Here is a 6,694-nt window from a genome sequence, read left to right on the forward strand (position 1 = left end):
CCTCCCCAAGGAGGGTTTGGTGTTGAAGGTCCCACAAGTAACACCTGGCAGGACACTCACAGGAAGCACTGGGGTTTTTGGCCCTGCTCGCAGCAGTGTTGTCATTTAACTTCATGCCACCCTTCCAGCAGTTTGTTTACTGAGTATTCATTTTTCTGAAGGCAGCAATGACATTTTGTGCCTCCCTCTCCATCTGCACACCTTGTAAAGGTACCTCCAAATGAAATGGGCTTGTCTGAGGTCCATTCATGTTGCAGGGATGCACAGGAGTTGATTGCAGAAGGTCTCCACAGTAACTGGACCTTGAGGACTTGGAATTGTTTCTAGAATGAGATGACCTCTGAGGTCCCTTCCAGCCCAAACCAGGCCATGATATAAATATAAACAGTACAAATATAAATATATGTATATATATTTATATGTTCTGTTGTGGTGGTTCATTCAGGTTTTGGAGAAGGTGCCTTTTGTAATTGCTGCTTTCCTGGGGTTTTACAGTGCTGAGGTGCTTACATTGGAGGCAGATTCTGCAGTTGTCTCCATGCAGATTTCAGTGCATGATTTAATTAAATAATTAGCAATGGCTGCCTTGGCTATTGGGTGTCATCTCCAATTCATTTCTGGAAGTCTCTGTGTGTCTGAAACTCAGGAGCTGCAGCCTTTCACTGAAAAGGAAAAGCCTTTCCAGGCACAGCAGGTTTGGTGCTTTAATGTCATTTTTGTCTCTGCAGCTGTGCAGAGTTGTTTTGATTGTTAAACTCTGTCTTGCTGCATTTTTGGTTTAGTTTTAGTTTAGAGCTGGGCCTGGGGTTGGATCAGCTGTGAAATCTCTCCTGCCTGAGCTGAGCTCTGCGGGGAAGGCTCAGTGGCTTGGGATTAGTAGAAATGTTAATAATCTTCCCTAAAACCTGGAGCAGTGCAGAGCAAAGGTGCCCAGGCTGCTGCAGGGAGCCCTGGGCAGGGCTGGGCTGGGTTCAGGGGCAGGCCCCAGCACCAGCTGAGCATCCCATTGCACCCCTGGCATGGACAAAACTGGAGCCACTTTGGAACTACCTTGGATGCTTTAAATTTTAAATTTATTTATAATTCTTTAACATTTCCTTGCTCAGACCAGTGGGTTTCTGTCCCTGCCCACACTGTGTGCGGTGTCACTCACCCGTGGCTGGCTCTTGTGCCCAGTTACCAGTGGCCTTTTCCAACGTGCTGCTTCAGGGACAGGATTTCTGTTCCTTCCACTCTGTTCCTCCTTCACCCCTTTGAAAGCCTGGGGAGCTGCAAATATTCATTCTCAGCTGGAGACTGGGGAATTTCTGGGAAATAGAAGCACAACAAAGCTTTTGAATTTCCTACCTGCTGTGCAAACACATCATCAAATCATTGTGCAACTCCCCTGCAGGATGCCTGATGTGCACCTGGAGTTTCCAATGCAGGGAAGGGCAAAGGAAGCAGGGCTGCAGCTGATTAGTGTTTGTAATTTAATTGGATTGTGTGAAAGTCACTGCGAGTTGGGCATGCTGGTACTGAGAACTCAAACCTCCAGGTCATCCCTGCCTCCTCAGGGCCACTCTCCAGCTGGACCAGAAACCTCTGGCAGGTGTTATCTGCCAGCACAGCAAGTTCTCCTCCAGGCAAAATTCCAATTAATTGTCTGAAAAGTCCTTTTGCATTGTCCAAATCCTGAACAAGTGCATCTGTCTTGCTTTTGATTTTAAGTGGTTTTTTTTATGTCTAAACTAGTCCTCACAGCTGCCACCAGTAAAATAACTGGTGCCTCCTCCTGGTGCCACTGGCCACAACTCAGGGAGTGCCAGGGAGTTTTGAGTCACACTTGTTGGATTTACAACCTCTACTAGGAAAAAACTGTTTTATGAAACACAATCTTTTAAATATAAGTGCTCCTAAACCAATCAGTTCCTTGCTGAAGTGTTCCACCAGTTACTCACCCTCCTGGTAACCAGCATGTGCCTCCTTTCCAGCTGGAGTTGTCCATCCTCAGCTCCTGCCTTTGTTCTTCCTTCCTTTGCCTGCCAAACACAAAACCTTTCAGTAGCTGGCCTTTCTCCTGAGGTGTTTGCACAGAAATAAAGGCAGTGTTGGTCTTGTCCATGAGCTGGGTTAGTCTCTCCCTACAAAGAACTTTATCCAGGATTTCCATAACATTTGTGGCTCAGACCTTCCAATATTTGACACCAGAACTGACAGTGGGATTTGTCTCTGCTTTATACAGAGGTTCTCACTCACTTCTCTGTTTATCCCCTCAGAGACTTTAATCCTTTTGGCTGCAGATGGGCTGAGGTTTAGAATCACAGATTGCCAGGATGGTTTGGGCTGGAAGGGACATTGAAGCTCATCCAGTCCCACTCCCTGCCATGGGCAGAGACACCTCCTAGAGACCAGGGACACCTTCCACAGGCCAGGGACACCTTCCAGAGACCAGGGACACCTTCCAGAAGCCAGGGACACCTTCCAGAGACCAGTTTGTTCCAAGCCCCATCGAACCTGGCCTCATTCCAGATCCTGCTCATGCGTCCCAAGTTCTGACCCTCAGAGGAGCTGAGCACCTGCAGTTCCCTCCGTCCCACCAAAGATTTGGAGCATTTAACATCTCTTAAAAGATAAAAAAAGCACGTCCCCAGTTCACATCTTCAGCTCTGTCTCCCAGCCCCAAGGGGGGCAGCCACACTCCAGGGCAGGGTCCAGGCACAGCCAATCCCTCCTGCCCAGCAGGATCCAAAATCTCCCCCAGCTCATCCCTTGGGACATTCAGGGTTTGACAAAGCACTGAGCTTTGAAGCCCAGTCCTTCCCTCCTTGATTAGCACAAAACTTCCTGGGATCTACCTGCCCCTGATTAGCACAGTCCCAGCCTGGGAGAGAGGAGAAGCTACTGGTCACCAGCTCCTAGGCTTTAATTAGCTGTGTTATTCCCAAGGGATTACTGCTGCAGCCAAGAACCAATTACACCCCAGCACCTCCCTCCAACAGGGCAAAGATGCACTGGGGCACATTTAATGTGCAGCATTCATACGTTGCTCATTCACAAGCTTTCCCTGTTTGGATGAATCCCAACATTTTCTTGCTCAGCAACTTTTTCCCACCCCGGGCAGGGCTGTGACCGCTGGGGGGGCTCTGGGCAGCGCCTGGCACAGGAATTGTGGCACTAAGCCAGAGGCATCACTGCCTACCCTGACAAAGATTAAAACCTCTAAATCAACTGAAAATTAAACCCCTTTTTTCCTGATTCTGCATGTTCAGTGGGAATCTCCCAACTGGAAACCATCTGCAGCTGCAGCCTGGAGTCCCCAGAACTGCATATTTCTCCCCCATTGTTTCTCAAGGAGACAATTCACAAATCCTGCATTCCCTAAATGGATGCAGCAGGATTAGGTTTGCTTTTCCCGGCCTGGCTGGGCCCAGTGCCCTGCTCCTGCTTCCCAGGACTCCCTGCCTGCTGTCCATGGGCTCTGGGCAGTGTCTGGGCGGGCGTGGGGCTCCAGGAGGAGCCATGCCTGATCTGGGATAAGCACACACTGGCCAGGGGAGCTTTGTTCCTGTCTCTGGGCAGTGAAGGGCAGCACCCCCTCCCTGCAGACACTCCAGGGAACAGGGATGGCAGGAAGAGGGGGAAATGCTGGTATCTCATCTGGGCGGTGGCTGCTGGCAGAGCTCAGCAGTGTATTCCTGAGTGGTGCTGGCGAGTGCCCAGCAGGTCCCTGGGGAGGCAGCAGGGCCAGGCCTTTTCTAATTGCATTCCTCCTATTTCCATGAGCTCCTTTGGCTGTGACCCTCCATCCTGGGGAGCTTCTCTGTCTGAGGGAGAATTGCAGTATTTGGAATTTAGGGAAAGGAGGAAGCTGGGAGCTCACAGATTCCCTGCCCATGGCTCCAGCCCTGAGCTGCCCTTGAAGCATCAGCTCTCACTGTGTCCCAACACATTTGTGTCCCTGCTCCCAGCTGGAATGCAGCTGAGGCCTTGGAGCCTGGAGCCAGCAGCAGGTTTTCCAAGGCAAGATGCAGCTGATGGCTCCTGACAGGATCCTGCAGTGTTAATGCAGAGAGTGTGAAGTCCAACCCCCCCAGTTCTGCTCTCACAGCTCATGCCCAATGCTGCCTTTTTCAAAGCAACCACAGCCAAATGAGTGAATCACAGATGCCTCATCCCCATCCATCTGAGCAGTGTCAGTATTCCTGGGGTCTTATCCTTAGCATGGCCCAGTATCCATCCCTGAACACTCTGCAGCCCCCAGCCCCTTCCCATGACAGCTCAGAGCCTTCAGTGTTTGGATGAACCCTCCAGCAGGAGCAGCCTCACTTAATATTTAATGACCGAGACAACCACAGGCAGAAATTCCAGTCCCCAAGCTCTTAAGATGTGGAGCTCAGCTGAAAATCTGGATTTCAAAATCAGAACTACCCCTCCTGGGCTTGGAATATTTACCCCAAATCCAGAACGTGCCAAAAACCTCTGCAGGGGTGCCCAGTCTGCACGGAGCACCCACGGCTTGTGCTGCAAACCCAGCAAGGAAGGCAAAACAAAGAGCACAGAGACACTCAAGGGAAAAGCAGGAGCAGAACCATAAAAGCCGGATATGGAATGTGAATAAACCCTGCAGTACGACCCAGCAAACAACAGCAGCCTTTTCCTGGCTCCCTGCTCTGCCTGCAGAACACAACAGAGAGAACAAATCCCAAAACAACTGGAGCAGGGACAGGGGAGGAGGACACAAAGCCACAGCGGTGAGGGGGAGTTGGTGCCAGGCCTGGGTTCTGCCCGAGGGGCTCGGCGCTGGTGCTGCTTCCCCTGGAGCAGAAGGATGAGCCCTGACCCAAGGGCCCAGGCTCAGCACCCAGCACACCTCCCTGCTGGAATCCTCCCCGCCTGGGCCATTCCCAGCTTCCCACAAAGCCCTCGAGCACAGGAGGGCCTCTCCATGCAAACCTGACACTCTCCGTGAGGCAGATGAGGCAGGGACCCTGAGGGAATCGGGAGCCCTGAGGGAATCAGGAGCCCTGAGGGAACCAGGAGCCCCTCAAGCCCAGCCGGGCCTCACCGAAAGGCTCCCAAATACAGAGTGTGACAGTGTGAGTTCCCAGTGCCACTGTCACCGAGCCACCACTCCCTTCAGCAGTGGCCCTGTTGGTCTCACCCTGCAAGATCTAAACTCTGACCCCTCACACTTTGGACGGGAATCTCTCCAAAGCCCTTGTGCCAGAGCTGCATTTTCACCCGCATTAAGCGTCGCCCTTTTGATGCCCGAGGGCAGCAGCAAACGCCATTAGAGGGGCCTTGTGTGGGCTTTGTGTGGGCCGCGGGTCACCTTTATCCCTTTGCCAGCCACTGGAGTGAGGATTAATCCACAGAGTAATTGCAGAGCTCTGAAATCTGCCCGGCCAACCTCTCTCGTGGCTCCGTCCCCACAGCGCTGCTGCCAACTCGGTGTCACAAAGGAGAAGCCATTAGCGAGCAATTGCACTTCAGCAGGATTTCCCCGCCTAATGAGGATCGCCGGCTCGGGAGGAACTGCTGCAAGGCTGAGGGAATAATGAGAGAAAGGGGATGGGAGTTCCTGTAATCCCGACAGAATGAGGAACAACCATTAAGGAAAAGAAGACCATCTGCTGGAGCTGTGCTCGGCCACAGCCAGATGTGGGTGTTTTCACAGAGCTCCCAAAGCACCCCAGGCTGAGCCAACAGCAGCACTTCACAATAGAATCGATTTTGGGAAAAAATCCTCATTATCCACAGCAGGTCATTGCAACAACCCCTTCCCAGCAGGGTTAGTACCTCTGGGTACCCACCAGCTCCTGGCATCCTCTGTGCCATAAAAACACCCTATGCCATAAAACCACCAATGTTCCTGGAAATCAGAACTTCCTAGAAATCAAGGTAACTCAAGCAGTTTATTTTTTGTTTAGCCCAGGAGCTCAACTCAACTTAGGGAATCTTTCTTTACAGTACCAAAATGCAAGTGAAAAAACCTGTGTAAATGCTGCCTTCTATTTGATTGGCTAGTGCAGTTCCAGAGTCTGCCACTCCATAGAATCATGGAACCATGAAGGTTGAAAAAGAACCTTTCAGATCATTGAGTCCAAGCACCAAGCCAACACCACCGGGTATTTTGGAAAAATACTTGGTGGCATGGCTCTCCTTTGAGCAGTGGGATGGAGCCCTGGAACAGAAATTACCTCTCCAGGACCACCCGATCCCTGCTCCAGGGCAAGGAAAAACAGCTGAGGACAAGGCAACTCCTCCCTGGATGGAGAAATCCCCCTGTACACTTACCTGTGAGGGCAAGCCTTGTCTGAAACTCTGAGAACTCCATAAAAACCAGCCCAAGGACTGCATGTGCCAGGGCAGGAGCCCCTTCCCACAGCATCGCCTCCTCCTCCTGGGACTGCGGCAGAGCCACCAGGGTTGCCTTGGATCTGTCTCTACCACACCATCTTTTCTTACTAGTTACAATTTTTCCTACTGCTTTGGAAAGCATCCACCTGGCTGAGCACGGCTTGGGATCTTCCAGCCACTGTGGTGAAAGGTGAGGTTAGGTAGAGACTTGTCCACGTGATGGAATTCCAGCAGTGGACCAGCAAGCTGAGTTTAATCTTTGTTTAATCCAGAAAAAACACTTCTGACATAAATCAAAGGCTTTGGGGTCAAGGACTAATAAAGCAAGAAAGTTAAAGACATCAAAACATAA

The sequence above is a fragment of the Camarhynchus parvulus genome, chromosome 13 (genome assembly GCF_901933205.1).
Source record: "Camarhynchus parvulus chromosome 13, STF_HiC, whole genome shotgun sequence".
Classification (NCBI taxonomy): Eukaryota; Metazoa; Chordata; class Aves; order Passeriformes; family Thraupidae; genus Camarhynchus; species Camarhynchus parvulus.